This window comes from Microchirus variegatus, assembly GCF_963457635.1.
Source record: "Microchirus variegatus genome assembly, chromosome: 22".
Taxonomy (NCBI): Eukaryota; Metazoa; Chordata; class Actinopteri; order Pleuronectiformes; family Soleidae; genus Microchirus; species Microchirus variegatus.
In genome coordinates, this window is record NC_139823.1 from 14,305,466 (window position 1) to 14,324,778 (window position 19,313).

The following is a 19,313-nucleotide window of genomic DNA, read 5'->3' on the forward strand; positions in this document are numbered from 1 at the left end:
CAAGCACATACGAGATAATAGGCATGTCAGAGAAAGCCATTACACAGGCTCTTCGCTGCTCTTGAGGCTACTTATTCCTCTAGGTATGATGACATCAAAGTAAAAAGCACTCTGTCAGGATCAAACAAGCCAGGAAACCATTGAAGCAAAGAAGGAAGTGTTCTGATGTATTTATTGACAAGAGCTCACAAGAGCTTATGAGGGCTGTCACTTGTAGAGTAGATGAGCCAGTAGCCTCAGTGGTTTCAAACTGTTAGATATGTCAACCGAAGCAGTGATTTTTTTAAATTTTCATTATTGTCATTATAATATGGAAAAAAAATATATTTTACCTGAAAATTAAATATTGCACACCTTCAACATAATATAGTTCAGTTAAATTGTTGTGCCACGTTTCCTTCTTCTGCTGCGCTCATTACCAACGCTGCCACATGGTGGTGCAGTGGCTGGCCGCGTTGCAAGAAGGTCACTGGTTTGGATCCCAGTTCGACCAGTGGCCTGGTCTGTGTGGAATTTGCATTTTCTACCTTGTGTGCATGGGTTTTCTCCGGCTTCCTCCCACAGTCCATAAACATGCAGATTAGGTTAATTGGACGCTAATTTGACTGTAGGTGTAAGTGTGAGTGTTAATGATAGTTTGCTCGGTATGTTGCTTTCTTGCCATTTGTCATTTCTTTCTTTTTTTTGACTTAAACAGATCCAATATGAACATTTCAGAAGACCTATGTTAGCATTCCCCAGAATTGAGTAGCACATTGGAACTTACATGCCGAATTTAAAAATTTACATTCCACATTCCAACGTTTCGACATGTTGAAGCATAAAGTTACTAAAGCTACACATCTGTTTTGCCTGCTGAAAAGGTCAAATACTGTACATTTTAAATAGGTGGACAGACAGGAATTCTGGACCGAGGCCAAGGCCTAAGATCTTTTTTTTTTCTGAAGCTTTCCCATTGGAGCGCCCCCTTAATGGACAGGCAAAATTCCACCTCTAAGTGGTTTGACATCTTGCTGCCATAAATAAACGCTAACAGGGGCGCTCTATTAGGCTAAACAAGGCTCTGTGTGTCCCTCCAAAGCCAGAATGCACCCTCCTAATGGTCCGCTAATGTCTTTATTGAATTACTCCTGCATCTCCTATTCCAGTGCGTCACAACTACAGAATTCTGTTGGATTTGATGGAATGGAGGCGGCCTGGGTGGGACTGATATCTCACCAGTCCAAGATGTCTGCGATTGAGAATATTACCGTGATGATTATGCGCATCTCGGATTACAAAAGGCCTTTTTCCGCTTACGGGTGTTGTGGATGTTTTGTGCAGTTGGGATTGATTCCATCATACAATTCAGCTTTTAGACGAGGGTCATAGGAATTACACGGAAAATCTATGGACTGCTCATTTTGGGTGAAATGCCTGCAAAATGACGTGCGTTTTTCATAGTGTCATTATACTTTCTCACACAAATATTAGCTAATATTGCACTATATACACACTGTATACAATATTAAATCCGTACAGACTTGCACGTGCATTAGCAGAGATGGAAGTCTTACGATTATTACTCCATTATGTACGCTGCCCAGAAGGTTACAGATTCTAACCTCCACTTCATGGAAGCAATTGCTTGCAAATAACACAGATGGTGTGACTAACAAAGTACTTAAGAAAATGGTTTTTACTGTAGACGCTCTGGCTCAGGCTCTTTGAAATTATACACGTGTGTGTGTGTGTGTGTGTATGTGTGCTACCTTACCCTAGTGTTTTTTGTAAGTGCAAAGATAAAAAAGCTTTTACGTGGTTGTTTGCCAATGTCATAAGAATTTGTTTCCAACAGGTTTGGATCTACTAAAAAAATGTTTTGTATGGTGCATGGTGCTTCCCTGCAGTAGTATAATACTTACCGATCAATACTCAGACACATACACAGATATCCCATGTGTTTTATTGTTCTCGTCTTGCATTCTTAATGCCCTGGTAATGGATCCATTGAGTGACCAGATCAGTCACACCCAGAGGAGTTTGTTAGTGGTTCTAATGATGATGGGGGGGGGGGGGGTACTGTATATTCATCTCCCCTCATAAATCTCTTAATGCTAAGTACAATTCACTCACCTCTCCATATCACCACTTAACTATTTAAAGGAGCAGAGTGTATGCATATGTCATGTATGCACCTCGGACAGCTGACTTTCTCTCTGCCCATAATTGCGCCATCATTTTCCATAAGCGTGTCTTGAGCAAACGATCATGTATTTGCTGACCTTTTATCCTCAAGTTTGAACATGCTGCTGTCCTGACACCTGGCATACTAATGCACCCATTATTGACTCATCATACCAAATGAAAATCTATTACTAAAGTAGAAAACATTAGAGGATTCAGCTGTTATTTCGCTAAAGCACGGCCGTCTAATGGATTCTACAGCCTTTGCTTGTCTCCCTGTGGAGTGTAAGAAAACATTATTTTGTTTGAACTTGTGCACCCCGTCTGTTGCGCACTTTGTAAAATTTTGCAAATCAATTCAGGAAAATGGCTTAAATTGTCTCCATGACCCACCACTGTAAGACTGCATCACTGCGGCTTAATAGCGGAGAGTGCAAGTGTCTGGCTTTTTTTCTTTTAGTCTGAGAAAATTTGGGAGAAAAATCTGTGAGCTAATTAGAATAATGGGGTACATTAGTACAGTAGTTACAGTGTTTACGATTCATGAGTGCAGGAACATCTCGCCCTATAGTGTGCTGACAGGCCAAATATATGCAAATTCAAAGGCGGCCATGCTACATGGCTGAATGGATAAGTATTCTCCCTGCTGCTACTTGTGCACATACTGGTGTAACAGGGTCAAACTACCCACAACTAGAACGTGTGGCTCTGGTAAATCCAAATGCCCACATCGACATTTAAAGTCAAATATTCACCTCTTCACATATTATACAGTATATATTGGAAAACATCTCAGAACATGTGTAAAATTTCAAACTGTGGCGTGAAGAATTACAGACTGAAAAGAGTTGTGTTCATGTTGATTTTGACACATAACTTCTCCAACACTGGAACAATATAAAAACCCTCGGCACACTTTATCAGCAGCTCATCTGTCATACCAATTCACCGAGATGAGATAATTCACTGAATAAATTAAACCTCCCAACAGCTGTTGATGCTTGCGGATTCAGATGGTGACAAAAGTCATGCTTGGCGTACTTGTGGCAAACTCCGCAGCGCTTGTCAGTGTGCTTAAACATCTCGAGACTGTCGGCTTCTTTTGCAAGATTTTATGACAACTTGTGCACTGAAACGGGGGCGTTGCAAAATCAAGTCTGATCCACTTCCAATTCCTATTTTTATTTCAAAATAATAGGATCTTATTAGAAATCACTGTTTTTCCATGTACTACAAGAAACACCAGTTGAATATTTAGCCCAATGTCCACATTATCGAGCTGACAGTGAGATGACTAAGACGGTTTTGTAACCAACCAAATACCAAATACTGCACAGTTTCTGTTCCTTTCTTGCATTAAGGCCCTGATATACTTCCTTGCACATACCGCACGCACCAAAGTGAAGTTGCATTGCGCATCGCATATCACAGACCCTGTTATTCTCTCGCGCCAGGGTCCAGTAGAAGCATTAGCAGGGAATAGGACACATTCCTACCAAAGAAGGAAAGGGCTGTCTGGCAGGGGAGTTGGGGTGTCTGCCGGTTCGAGGGTGGCCTCGGTTGAGGTTCGGGTGAGTATCCTTGGCGACTTGGTTCCAAAATCTTGCGTCGCGTTGACGGAGCTAATGATGCGCGTTGAGTATTTATAGATCTTGAATCACACCCTAGCAGCACTAGTGGTGCAGCACATCACATGTGATGGTGCTAGGCAACTCTGTGAATTAAACATCTAAGCACTGAACAAGAAACTGATTGGATTTACACAAGCAAAACACATATGTTGCATATGAACAGGGAGGATAAAAAAGGTGTCACATCCAACACCAAAGCCAGCATTGCATTGACTCGCATTTGACTTATTTTCATACGAGTGATGTTCTTTGACATTTTGTTTTTCGCTGTCTTGCATAGCATTTATTTCATATGAGACGATGCTCTCAGGAGAAGTAGATTTAGCCTGTAGCTGGAGAAAACCTGCTGTCTGTACCTGCAAATATCATTCTGGGAAACTCTCCAATTTCTGAGCGTAACAATGCTGCCTGCGAGGAAGTAGTACCTTTCAGGATTGGGTGATAACTCTCCTTTACAGCTCGAGAGCACTATTATGATGGAGTGGACACTCCCCGTGACAGTAATTGTTGCTTTTTGTTGGCAACTCTGGGAGGGTACACTGAAAGGATTTCAAAAGTGGTATAGCGTATGTTTCACTTGGGCTATTCTTCCTGCAGACAGTAATCATCTCTAATGAACAAATCTCGCTATGGAAGATATGATTGTAATTTGCAATCTGCAACACTGTGGGACCCTTAATGCAGATTTCAGCACTTCAATCACACGTGTTATCACTTGTAAAGACGACCTGGTCGGCAGATGCCCTCTGGCTGTCTACATTAACAGTTAAATAGCACTATATTCATTGCTCATTGAAGATAAAGATTGTTTTTTTTATTCAAGAGCAGCAGATGGATAATAATAGATTCAGCACCAGTGGAATAAGACTTATTCTGGCCTCTTTCGGGTATCAGCGTTTCCCTTCAGACCCCATTATGCTGTATTAGCTAAATACCTTTGATACGTTCTTATAACAGCATAAGCAGTTGTATTTATTATTTTGAACTATGCATTGTGAAAGAGCAAACGTATCAGTGACATAGTACAACATAACATCAATGTACTGGTACTGTGGGAGCTGTGAGGAATGATATTGACATATTTCTTTTGTAGTTTCCTTCAATGGTGCATTGAGACCCATTTTTTACTATAATTCAGACTTACATTTTCTTTTATTTCTGCCAACTTTCTTTTTTACATTAAATTAGTGCCAGAAAGAACTTCTTTGATAATGTTTGATGCTAATGAGGGCACAGAATGGACAATATTTAAAAGGCTCAGTGAGGGATTTTTAATTAGCATAAGGGAAAAGGGGGGCAGGGAGAGCCGGTGCCAACGTATCTGGAGGTTGTCTGAAGACTTTAGGGTAAAGTTGTCCCAAATACCTGACAGTAAACTGATGGATGTACAACAGAGCTGAGGCTATTATTGGATCCAAGGTGACTTCTGTGGGGCTATTTTCTCACTCTTCTTCACAGGCCCGGTGTCATATCTGATTCATCTGGACGAGCGAGGAGGGGAAACCTGTGAGAGGGATATCCATAAGTGGCTCAAGTGAAACATTAGTGCCAGTGTTATTGGGGGGAAAAGAAGTAAGCAAAGTAATCAGCCTATCAGAACAGATGAAGTTTCTATGATGAGGCCGTGATTGACTCCTAAGGACACTCGGGTGAACAATCTTTTTCTGGGGCAATGAGTTTCATTTTTATTGCTGTGAGAATGTGGGTTAGTGTTTCTGATGGGTTTGAGTACAAGATAAAAAAAACAAAAAACAGCCCTCTAAAAACTTGCTCATTAGGCATCATGAATCTTGCGATGCATGACAGCCTCTTTCCTCTGTTGATGGAACCTTGAATGAGCACAATTCTTTAGTGAATGAGAACATTTTTTACAGAGCCTGAGCTCTTTTTAAAGATATAATATGGAACATTTCTGCATAAAAAATATCAAAAACAAAATACTATTTTACATCCTTACGCTGTTTCTTTATTTTTGGTTGCCTTTTAATGACAACATCCGTGTTTTCCATAGGGTTTGCCTTTGCACGTTGCCATTAATACTACATTTTTAAATGTTCTAAATCCCGGGCTGTACTCAATAAAATGCTAGGACTCTTCAGTATGTTATGTTCAGAAGCATTACCGTACGTAGCAGCCAACATTGAATTCATCTCCAAAAGTGTTTGAGGCCACAGTCCCACTTTCGACCTGCTTTCTGTCTCTTTTTATGTTTTCAAATTCTTTTAAAGTCTCAAGTTTAAGAGATGTTGGAGGACTTCATTAGATTTGCACCATGTATTTATAGCAAAAAGTTTCAGTCACATTTCTATAACTCAAGCTGAAATTCACCCTACTGTATATGGGGATTTTAAAGGCAATGAGCAGTATATGATTTTGATTTGCTGATTATACGTTTCAAACAAATTCAAATTGAATCCTTTACCACTGGCCAACATTTTCATGGCAGCTGAATTTGCAGCTTTAGAATAGCATTTTCTTTTATCTTCACGTGATAAAATGAGCAATTTTATTTTACAGAAAAATAATTCAATTCACAAAATGATCGCTTAATTAACCGCCGAGGAGTACGGAAATGGACAGTATTTGTTGTTCTCAGGTTTGATTGCAAAAGTAAAACAAGACATGTCCTTTCAAGCCTATATTATGAGCCAAAATGATTTTGATTGCATTTGAATCAAAGCCGTTTTTATTCGAAAGCTGTGGATTTCTAAATTTTCAGTCTATTAATTATAGTAAATTATTAGTTTTTCTCTTTCTAGGCAGTTTCCAATTAGGCTGCAATTCTTTTGTGTAATCATTTATGGGGTTTTTCTGTCTTAACCTTTTGACTCAGCGCTTAATGATTGGATGATCAATCTCAATGTATTAATTCTCACATTGTGTACCTCGCACTGGATGTGTGGTTAATATCCATCATCATTTCACTGTGTCTAAATTTTCCCATTTTATTTGCTCTAATCCCTTGGAGTGGGTCAAGAGAGGAGAGAGGAGCAGAGGGAGAGTTGAGGGAGAATAATGTCATTTCAGGATAGGCCTTATTTAATTTACTGGAGGTCGATAGAGGTTCTCCAATTGCCCTTCCCAGATTAATAAGTAACCCACACGCGCTGTCCATCACTGTCCATCTCCCATTAGGCCTCTGAAATAGGGGCCCAAATTGCCTGGAAAGGTTGACTCTGATGGAAAACACTCCTCTCGTACTCCTTTTCTCTCTCCGTCACTTTTCTTGTTTTGCTATTAGGTTTCATTTTAGACCTGTACTCGGTGCTGAGAAAGACTTGTCAACTGCATCTTTAAAAAAATTCACAAATGCCTTGACATAATGAGAGAAAAGTTTTTCATCATTTGCAGTTTTAGTGATTGTTGTTCTAGTTTCCTGTCACATTCTGTCAGTATCGTGGTTAAATTTAGCCTGCTGTTGCTTCAGAAAACAACCTAATAACCAGCGTCCAGAAGGCCTGCTGTCCATTGCTGGGAAAATGATGCTTGAGGAAGAGTCAGATCTCTAAGCTACAGTGCTGTCAGGGAGGAAGCAGTTCCTTTTCATAACTGGATGGCAACTGTTCTACAACTGTACAGCTCCACTCTGATGGAGTGGATGCTCCCCTTGACATTAATTGTTACTTTTCTGGGCAGCACCTGGAGAAGAGTGCACTTAAGAAGATTTCAGAGCCCTTTTTGTGGAGACAACCACAAAAAGTGATGAATTCTGAGACGGCTTGTTTACAGCTCGAGATCCTACTGTTGTATGTTGTGATATTTTAAAAGTCACACTTATATTACCATCTTGTTGTGTGCAGTATGACTTATTTTCAAACTGAATTCATATACACCCTTCTCTTTATAATATACCATATACACTATCCTAGGCCATTCAATTATTGCTCACCAAGTATGACTGACACTTTTATAAAAAGACATCAAAATATTGTGTTTCCAGTGTGCTGAGTGTAATTTGACATTCTTAAATGCCTGTAGGTGTGAATTGAAGAGTAAATGGTTGTCCGCCTCTGTATGTTCGCCCCGCAACTGGCTGGCAACCTGTCGAGGGCGTTCTCTGCCTTTCACCCTACGTCAGCCGAGTGAACCCTCATGTGGAGGATAAAGCAGGAGACGATGAGTGAGACGGGGATGCTGATGTGTTGCATTGTCAGGTCACAGTGACATAGACCTTTGACTAAATGCTAATCTTTTCATCTGTGCATCCATACAAGATTTGTTATTACATTTTAAAGGATTGAAAGTGTTTTCTGAGATATTGGCCCTCTTTTATCAAACTTGAAGAGAAAGAACTGGTGTAGATTCTAGGGCAAAAATTACAATACGTCAAGTCACACTTGCGTACACCTGCTCTGAACTGGTGAGAGATTTGATTGCCAACGTCCATATCTTTGAATGCTGATCTTTGTGTTGAAATAAGCGTATAGCCACTTATTTGGGGTACAAGTGTTTGATAAATGATGGCCTTTGTGTCCAAGTGAACCAGATTGTAGCACAGTTTTCGTCAAGGGGTTCCTGTGATCATGTTTACAACACTCTTAGAAATAAGGGTTCCAAAAGGGTCCTACAAGGGCTGAGGTTCTACCTGGAACCATTTGCTTCTGAAAAAACCTTTTCCTGAATATAGGGTTTTAAAAGGGTTCTTGGTGGAACCCTCCAAAAGGGTTCTAGGCGGAAACTTTATAAAAAGGTTCCAACTGGAGCCTATGAGGACAAGCCGAAGAACCTATGGTTCTGCTGAGCACTTTTATTTTTAAGAGTGAAGAACTGGATGGATGAATGGATGGGCATGCATCCTAAAATGCTACAAAAAAAAATTATTTGGGTCTTGCATTCTGCAGGTGACAAAGTAACTACGTAAACAACGTTTTTTTGTTTGAAATGTTCTATTGGGAAGCTGATGTGAGCTTTATTTGGCAGTTACACAACTGAAGCCCATTTCTTCAAGCAAAATGGTTCATCTGGTTTGGCAACAACACAAGCGGGGGTGGCTAAGGTTGGTCTATTTAGTTCGTCCAAAGCACAGCATTTTCTCTTCAATGCTAAAGATGTTACATCGAAACCCATTTAATACAGAATTTATTTGAGTGTTTCGCCAACATTCAGTGATGCATGATGTTCAGTGACCTGCATTTTCATTAATGTTTTTCTTTTAACTGAACAACTGTAATAGGACTCGGGATCATCTCTTTGTTAAAGAGCATGCAGACAACCTTGAAATAGAAATAACAAGAATTTACCAAATATATACCAAAGTGCTGAAGCATAGGATGCATGATACACATTTAAATACATGTAAAGCAGGTAGTTGCCTGCTATAGTGCTATTTTATAACTGTAGTTTTGACTTGCATAACCAGTGTCGTGAACCAGTCAGAACTGACCAATATCCAAGTTGTGGGTTATGTGACTGTTGAGCAAATTCTTCTGTGTTCACTGCTTACAACATATACACCATGAAGTTCCACTTGCATGACTCATCCCCCATTTTTTTGCTTGCTTGCTGTCACAAAGTGTGTGTTTTCACAATGTTATACCTGGAATCGCTGGCTCTGTGCAATTATAATAAGCCACTGGGGTCTGTTAGTTGTGAGGTGAACACATTGCACGTGTTAAAGTATGTGCATCTAACCAGAATACATGCAGAACTAATGTAGTTCTATACCATTGAGATCCAGCTAAATCCATCAAGACGAGCTAACCAATACAAGCACAGAGGAAAGTCATCTGCCAGAAGAGATGAAATGTGAATATTTCTGTGCACAAGAAATAATATTAGTCATAACCAAAATGACTCATAATGCAGAAGAATCATAGTATCTGACTGACTATAGAGTCGGTTTTTCATTAAAAGTTTTCCTCCTTTGTTTGTAAGACAGACACAGATTCCACTGTTGTTTGTGCTGTAACATGTGGTTCCTCGGTGGTGAACCACCAAATCCCCTCTGATGCCCTTTGGTTTAGAGATTTTCACATTATGTTATTGCCAGACCACTCTGTGCTCTGTTGTGGGTTTAATGCAGATGCCTATCATAAGAAATGTAATATCCTTTCTGAGCCCCTGCACATAATCAACCCTAATGTAAGCTTGCAGTTTGACAGTATAACACAATAGCCCATTATTAGCTCTGAAGATGCTTTGGCAGCATGGAATTTATTATGATTTAAATAGAATGGGACCATAGATTTAGAGGTTTCCCCCAGCCTCTGTGAAATGCTACGAAGGCCACTGTGCTGTCGTTATAGACAAAACCATTTAGATGCTTCAGGCATGTGGTGGAACAATGGCAGTGGTCGTTTCAAATTCATGTTCCTAATATCAGGTTCAGCATGGCAAAGAGAGGAGCACCGATGTGTTTCAAATTCATTAAATTGTGCCACCAGAGAGATGGCGGCAATTTTACTACGAAAGGTGTTTCACATCCACTTAAATGCACTGACAAATCTGAGCCACTGTTCTTCTACAGAGTATCATATATTTTGTACCTAAACTAGGACATAAAACCAGCTCCCAAGTGAAGAAACACCGTATATGTAACCCCTAAACTAGAAGAGTGACTGCAGCAGATTCCAGGAACAACCTCAGAGATCTCTGTCCAGAGGGGGTGCAGTCCCAGGAGCAGTTAAGGTACTCTGCAGAACCCTCAGGCTCTAGGCCTGGAGAAGACTGCCCAAGTAGGCAAGTGAGGAATTACATTTTCCCCCCTCTAGGCTTAGGATCAGAGCTCGGAGTGTACTTATGCACCCTCAGTGGCTGTATATAATTTTGAGGACACACCAGCATGTAGATTAGGAGAAGCAGGGATGGATCCTTGATAATTGTTGAAAGAGGACCACTTCACCACTGACCCAAAGCCACCCTAACAAACTGCTCATTAGCGATGACACTTAATATGTTCCTCCACTAAATGCTCAATTAATAATGTGATATCAGTCTTGCATCTAAGATGGTTGGCATTAAAAAATACTGAAGGTAAAACTTAGTTTCTCAGTTAATGTGTGCACTTATACTTGTCTTAAGTGTTATCGCAAAAGTGATTAATTGAATTAACCTCATCTCTTGCCAATGTTACGGACTGGTTTACATTTTATTTATTGACAATTGCATTTAAATGCATTTTCTAATCATGAAATTGGTATTTTAGAAATCATGTAGCTCAAATATCAAAACCAAAAAATTTGACGTGATGGCAATTAAAGAGTAACACAACCTGTGTGTCGCATTACCCCAACAAAGCATCAAATGAAAGTTAAAAGCGACCGCAGAAGGTCGTGATCTTGGCTGAGACTTGGCTGTGAAAGGGCTTTCTCTCTGACCCTGCTGCTTCTATATAAGGACAATAATCTGTTACATCAGCTCCTGCAAACAAACCTTGTTTCTGTCCGGTATAATCCTGAGGCCAACTGTGCGTGCCCTGTCACTGGCCGATCTCTTCTGCCAAATGAACGATAAACAAAAACATGCAACCCAACTCACACCACCGATCCCCCCCCCCCCGTGTCACATCTGGGAGATATATCGAACACATGGGAAAACACACACTCTGGGGCTCAAATGTCACAGTCCTAAGCAAGGCCTTGTCAATACTGCCCTGACCTTTCTCTGTGTTTACCCTTGTAGGACATGAGGCTTGAAGCCGAGTGGAAGGCATACAGAGGAGTCCTGCTGTTCAGAATGGTGGTGGTGTGGTGGTGGAGTGTGTGAAGCATCTAAAGCAAGCATGGTCTGAGGAGAGATATAGAACCTGAAATAGAAAGTCCCACACATGTTCATTTTACCACATCAGTCTGTGTGAATCATCAGTGTTGTGCCGTAAATTTTTTTTTATCCATATCAACCTGCTCGCTGAATGTTTTTTCACTTACAGAGTGATGCCTTATCATCGGCGCCACCAAACAAATTAAATGGCAAGCGGGAATTCTTCTACTCTTTCTTTTATTTTTAAGCAGAGTTTGAGCAGAAAATCCATTTCCAGAGAATCCAATTATCTGAATTTAAAATGAATGGCTGCTTCCACCCATTTCAGCGCTGCAGAAATGAAATATAAAATGGAATAGGCTGAAATGAGTCAAAGCTTATCTTTTCCTTTTTTTGAGAAATGAAAGAGGCCTAATTGGTTGAGTTTTTTTTTTTTCTTCTCCTCTCCCAGGCGCTCTCTCTTTTTGTCATTGTCGGCTTGGCAACATGCAGACCGTTCCCGTCAGTCAAAATAACTTTGGTCAAGCGCAAGACAAACTTTGAGAAACATTGAGAAAAAAAACCTGAAAAAGTGGTGGCATCATATTGAAAACGAGCTTAAAGACAAACACAGGGGAATTGTATCAATTCATGTTTTCATTTTATGATTATAATTAGCCGTGTGCTGTGTCTTAACAGCACATGACATTTACACAGCTCTCTTCACTTATTAAATTCTAAGAATAAAAACTCCTTGCAGGTGGAATGACACCTAAGGTGCGGTATATCAGCAGTGCCACGAAGCTTCGGGGGAGAGAACAGACTTGCTTCCTGACAGAGGATTTGTTAGAATTGTAAATGTTGACATACAAACTGAAACAGGAGAGAGAAATAAATACATTGCAAATGACAATTATTTAAATAACATAGAATAGATACTTTTTGGATAACATTTTAAACTTTAAAACCTGTCAAACTCTGATGTAGAAAGGTGGCGGCTGGTGTGATGGCAGCAAAGCTTTGTCAGTGGCGGCGGTGTTATGCAGCATTGGCGTGGCGAGAAATTTGTGATGGATGAGTGATGTCATTTTGCATTTCTGCATCTCTCAGCCTTTGTATGACCTTTTCACTTTAGCGAACATCATTCTGCCTGAAAATCGTTTTGATAGAAGAATGCTTGTATAATCTCTAGCTTTTACTTGAGCTTTTAAAGGTTCAGTGTTGAAGAATTAGTGACATCTGGTGATGAGTCTCCTCATTGTCCTAAGCACGTGACGAAACCACAATCGCCTTTGCATACCAGAGAGGATGGTATTCTCGTTTGCATAGTGAGTCACTTGTGTATCTTAAAGATCCCATATTATGCAAAATCAACTTTTTAATCATTTAAATCCTTATATTTGGGACTCTGGAGGTCCTAACAGTCGGCAAAGTGAAAAAGGATGACCCATTTATGTTTTTGTGGTCCTCCTCAATCTAAGTACAGGAGATAAAACACGCAATGTTGACTTCCGCACTCTTTGGGACGTCACAATGCGCTAAAATTCCTGGAATTGTTTTCTCTGGCAAGTGCTGGCATCCGAAAACTGGAAGTCCGCAAAAAGTTCTATTCTTGGCTCCACAGTGCAGCACAGAGTTCTACACAAACTTCCCGCCTCAGAGGATTTATCTGTCCAGTGGATACATGTTATATATGACAGCAATGTGCCTGCTAGAGCCTGCAAATGATCACTTTTCCAAATGTTAACTGCTGTTAGCTCCCAGTAGCATCTGTTGCTGATGTCATTTCCTGTTCCTTAAGTCTCGTTTTTTTTAAGGTGGACCTAAGTAGATACTACTAAACAGAGCCTTCTGAACAGGTCTGTTTTGGCAGGGTGATTGAACTGCTGTGGTGCTTCACCCTTGACCAAAGCATGTCACAGACATGTTCATTAGGACACCAGGGAACTAGTTTAACTTTGTAACACATGTTTAATTTCAAATTTGGTATCTGGTTTGCTTCTCTGTTGCTTTGGTTTGTTCTGAATTTTATATTATTTGACCTTGACTGTGTTTAATTTCGACCACCTATGTAATTGAGGTTGACACCCCTGATGTAAACTAATCTGGTTGCTATTGAGATAAAGAGAAAAAAGCAGGTTTAAATAAATGTTTAGCTTGATGAATGACGTCAGCAGTTAATGTTGAACAACACAATTGATTCAAATCTATTCTGTGTTAAACATGTTTTACGTGTGTGTCTCAATTCTGCTGTCGGCTTGTTGAACTGCAGCCAAAACAAAGCCTTTTGAAAACTTCCAGATAGTGGGAGTCATTGATGGCCAATGCCATGGATGTGAACGCGAAGCTATTCAATCACAACATAGACACGAGTCATAGTTCATCCGTGCTTTCATCCTGTTCATCAGACTTCCATTATCAATAGTTGGTTAGCACTAAGTGAGATATCAGGATTTAAGTGTTTCTAAGGGTTCATTGTGCTTTAGCTGAACAAAAACTATTGTCTTCACCTGCTCCTCTGTCTTTGTCCTTCTTGGTGGCCTCATTAAGATAGTGGAGATTATAGCAGCGTTGGATTAATGGACACTCTCCACTGTAGAACAAAGCGTGTCCAGGCTCACGGAATCACAGGTAATGAAGAGACAGAGTGAGTTATGACTTCATGTGGAGCCGCGGAGATAAATTTGGAGTGCAGGAGTGGTCACTGCTGACTTATCACCCCTGTGGGCATGACTGAAATCCTCTAACTATTTGCTCCTTCACTATAGTGACATCTCCTTTACTAAAGAAGACTGGAAACAGTGTTTTTTTTTAGTCATTTGGCAACAGTTGGGTCGGGGAATATGCTTCTAACAAAACATTTTGCATAAATCTCAGTTTGTGAACAAAATGCTTTGTGCAGTTACAACCAAAAAAGTGCCACTTCATCCTAAATAAAATGATGGCAAAGGGGACCACAAAACACCTGGTATCTCATGTTCTCATACTCCACTTTTTAATATGCATATCTGAAGCAGGGGTTTTTCCAAGAGACTTTGGGGCTCCAAGAAAAAAACTGATTTTTCTTTACCGTTTCTTGCCATGACTTCTGTGACATAACTGTCCAAATACAGTTACAAGGATTCTTCTAGTGTAGAAGTCCTGATTGCATCTAAATAATCACATGTTAAATACTTCATTTCAGATAACTGACTGACTTGAATTGCATTGCACCATTTGACTTTTTGAATGGACTTTCATTCTCGATTTTGCCCCCCTGCCCCCGCTCTGAGTTAGTCTCTTTGGGCGTCTATCTCTGTTGTGGCTCTGTGATGGATGGTGACTTGTTCTCGCTGTATGCCTATACCACTGGATGCTGCATGCTGGAAAAAAGAGATGCACTACAAAGAAAAAATGTTTTCTTGTAATACAAATTCAACTTCTCTCAATAACAAAACACTGGGCATACTGTGTGTGTGAGTGTGTGTGTGTGTATATAGTGAGTGACTGTGTGTGTTTGTATTAGATCAGTATGACTGCTCTGCTGTAGCTCTGCTGAACCAAAGCTAAACTAAACTGAAAAATCCCTGACAAATTTGAGGGTATTTCCCTTGGATTAAATCATTTCGTACAAGGTTAAAGTGGCTATTTCTTGGCAGGTGACTCTTTCTGGATGAAGGATTATCAGGATTACTCCTCGTAATTTGGTGACATCAAAGGTCTCAAAAGTGATTCATAAATTTGAGAGGTCCCTTCTTCCTGGTTTGCCTTGCTTACGTCACATAGTTGGTGTTTTTTTCCTTACATTTTGTGTATGTACTTGAGTGAGTTTAGTGTCTGAGTATCGTGTTCCATCATCTTGCCTATGGGGACTGCAGATGTAAATCAGATGGCTATAATCTGGTTTATTTACATATTAGTGTTCATTAAAATGCCGTTAAAGTGATAAAATAATCTCTCCTGACTTTGTGACCCCCTTACCAAACCACCAACCTTTTTCTAATAAAATGTATGTGTGTCAGGATGGAAGCTAATGTTTCCCCCCTCAGGAGTGTTTACATGGAGAAACATTTACATATGCTGTTGCCCTCAGATAAACCCACCAAGAAGTCCCGTTAGCAGTAGCCGTCACCACCGCTATTTAATGAACTGTTTAATTAGGCATGTATTGCTCATATTTGTGGGCAGCTTAGCACCCGTGAGACTTCCTGACTCCTGTCCTGTGGTGACAAGCCCAGAGGAGATGGAGCGTGACTGGCTCTGACACAGGGATATGGTGCGTCGTGCCAAAGGTCGTGTCCTGTCTGTCCTTGTCTGCATCAAACATGTGGCGCAAAGGGCGCTCCTCTATTAAGAAGTGGCGTGAAACATTACATGGGCCACTAGGTCCACCAGTATGTTGTCCTGTATATTGTTCTCATGTCAATCTAACAGGCTTTTTTTTTTAAAACAATTTATTTTCTGCTTCTGGATCCAGTCCCAGCTGTCCCACATATGACCGTTAACTAGTGTCCAGTTGACCTAATTCCCAGTTTCGCATGTTTTCTGGACTGTGTGATGATGCTGGAGTACCTGGAGAGAACCCAAACCCACACGGGTAAACATAAACTCTACAGTCGAGGCAACAATGTGAGCCAGAGCACTACCGTGTGCCCTCAGCTATACAGTGAATTTTTTTTGCCCCCTCTTTGAAGGAAACAGCAATTTCCTAGAGAAGCATTGGATCCACTTTCCTCTGTCTGAGGCAATCCTATTTTAAACATCACTAATGTATTAGTTTGAAGGCAGCCATGCTATTGTTGAATTTTAGATGTTCCATTCAGTGCATTTTTTTTTTGGAAAAATCTCATCATGAAAACCACATCAGCCTCTGAACGAGAGCCAATGCGGAAAATACATTTGAGCAAGTTTTAGCATCTCAAAAAAGGGAGACCTGGAGGCAGCAATCACTCTGCAGATATGATGAGTTAGGAAAAGAGACACAAGCTCTCAGAGCCGCTATAAATAATTCAAGAGAGAATCATTCTTTCGCTGGAAATGTGTTGTGGATAGGAAGCAGCTGTGAATACCTAGAGCAGGTGTATAATATTGATGAAATTCCCATTCCCCAGTCTACCTCTAAGTGGTTATTTAAACTTAGTGGGAAGAAAGTGAAATTGGATTTGACATTTCTGTCCATGTAGTAACATTTCACCAGCAGGAAGCAGGACCAATCTCTATTAAATGGCCTGTTCTCTCTCCATTGTCTTTGACTAAGCCATCTGCAAATGACAACTTGTTAAATACATTTTACTCTGATTAGACCATCCCACAGATGGAGACACATGATTTGCATACTGTGTCATATGACAGACACATCGGAATAATATTTCTTTCTCATTACCCTGTCACATATGCCGTGCTATATTTTAGCTGGTGGGATTGCTCAGTGTTGCTTTTAAAATTATACACAACAGGTGCACAAATTTGTGTGTGTTTTTTTTTTGTTAGCAGGATAGAAATCACACCAAACAGATGTGTAGCATGTAATTACTTGCCATTGAATTCCTGTCATGAGAGAACCCTTCCCATACAATGGATCTGCTTTGTCACTCATAAGGAAAGAAACTTTTGCTGATGACCTGTGTTGACCAATTGTCAGCACTCGATCAGGCCTAGTTGGGCACCATTGGGGCTTATAGTGCTCCACAGCTCACAGGGTCAATTTCTCAACAAACACAAGCAATAAATGGAACACTTTTCGATAAAAGAGGCGACATTCAGTGCGTTTACATTCATGATAAAAGTGTGATTTTAGTTTGACTAAGACAAGAATTTGGTTTTCTTAATGTCATCGTTAGTCTGACTAAAATTGGGCTAGTCTTAGTCGGACTAACATACCTGTATAATGCAATTCATAGTCCGATTACTCCTGCATGTATTCACTTTGCCGGAACTTGGCGTTCTGTTCAGGAGACAACATGTAAGCTGCAGTACTGTTGCCCGGAAATCATATGGCGGCAACCCCATAGCCACGCGCGAGCTAATTTGTATCACAATTAACCTGTAACAGCAGCTACAAAGCATACAGAACCAAAGCACGACCGCCTCACCGTCCAATCTCCTAGTTTGTTTTTCTGTGACGTAAATGTCAAATATGTACACTGCAAAGAAATCGATTTTCTCCTCCGCATGTTTACTCAGCAAGTTGTCCAATTCCCAGTCTTAGTCAGACTACGGCTTAGCTCGATTAAGCTGTGCATGTAAAGGAAGTGAGGAAGAGTGAGGGAATTGATCTGGTTTCGATAACACACGTGTTAAAATTGAGTCATGTAAGGACTCTTGTAAGCTCACATTATGGGATGGGTCGGAACAGCATTTCCTAACACTTGTTTAATGGCAGTTGGTGTAATGTAGCGTTTCGACCTCCTCCTCTTTGCACACCTTGGCTCATCAAATGGTTTGATGGAGAAAGCTCAATATAAAATGCATATTTGCCTGTTTATACATATATATATTCGGGAACACATTAAAATGAAATTAATCTTCTTTTTTTTATTTTTTTTTTTTATTATCTGCTGAGCTGTTGGCCCAACTGATGAGATATTGAACCACGAGTTCAATAAATCCATCATAAGTGATCTGAGTTTGGGTTTTGACTTCAGAAACTTTTTAATGATCAGTCAGTTAGCTGACTTCACACAGACCTCTGTGTCACACAGTAGCCCTGTCCCCTTCACATTATGCAGATACCATTTCCGGATTAAGTTTCCCTATATCTTTATCACTGGCTAGACTGTGGTTGGGGGGATTTTTTCTTTTTTTGTTAATTGGCAGCTCGAGAGACGTTTGTTAAGATGCCAAAACTCTTTGGAATAAACTTATCAGATGATGCGTCTACAGTCTGCTTATTTGAACAGTCATGAGATTAGGAAAGATAGGACAATTTTTTCCTTACCTGCACATTAACAAGTCAGATGGCCGGACAGTTAGACATGTTGACAAATGTATGTATAGATTTGCGTGAGATCACAGTCATCGGTTCACTCCGGGTCAGGCGTAAAGGCACCTCTGGGAATAAAAGGCCCAGTGTTATATCTTATCAGAGAACCATAAAGCATAAACTGTCTGGGTAGTTAATTTGAACCGCAGTGTTCCATTGCACATCCACCATCTTCTGTTCCTGTCATTTGCCTGTTTTAATACTGTCAGATCCTTGTGCCCTTCACGCCCGAGGAAGAGAAAATTTAGATGTTCAGTCAACGTGATCATGTAGTCGAGTGCAAGTTGCTCCTCGGAGAGGTCCGCCTTCCCCCATTCTAAACGATATTAATGCAAATCAAGAGGAAGAAAAAAGTGAGATGAATATCAATGGCTCTTCTGTTTACCATAACTGCCTTTTTCTCTTTCCTTTAGTGACCAGCTGCCTCCCAGAATGTAGTTTTAATTCAAATGTTATTTCCACACAGCACCAATCAAAATGAAAAGTAACCTGGGAATAATGGCTACAAAATCTACTACTTTAATAAAGATTTGACCATGAATTGAATTTGGCAGGGAAAACCTGCCATGTGGTCCATGGTTATACTGCTGATTTATCAGATCTATTTAGCTCCTGTTTAATGGACAGAAGTAAGTTTCATTTATTCATATCAATAGACTTTTTTAGTGTACTTAGTGGCCTAAAATGGCCTAAAATGTCTAAGCGGGTTTTTAAAGGTGTCAGCATGTCTACTGCCTTGACTGATGTTGGCTCTTATCCATTATTCACACTTGATGATCACTGCAAAACTAGACATTTGGCGTGTGCATCTGTTGGCTTAGTTCTAAGTGGATCCCTCTCCTCAAACAAGCTAAGCCACAATGCAACGCATTTCAATC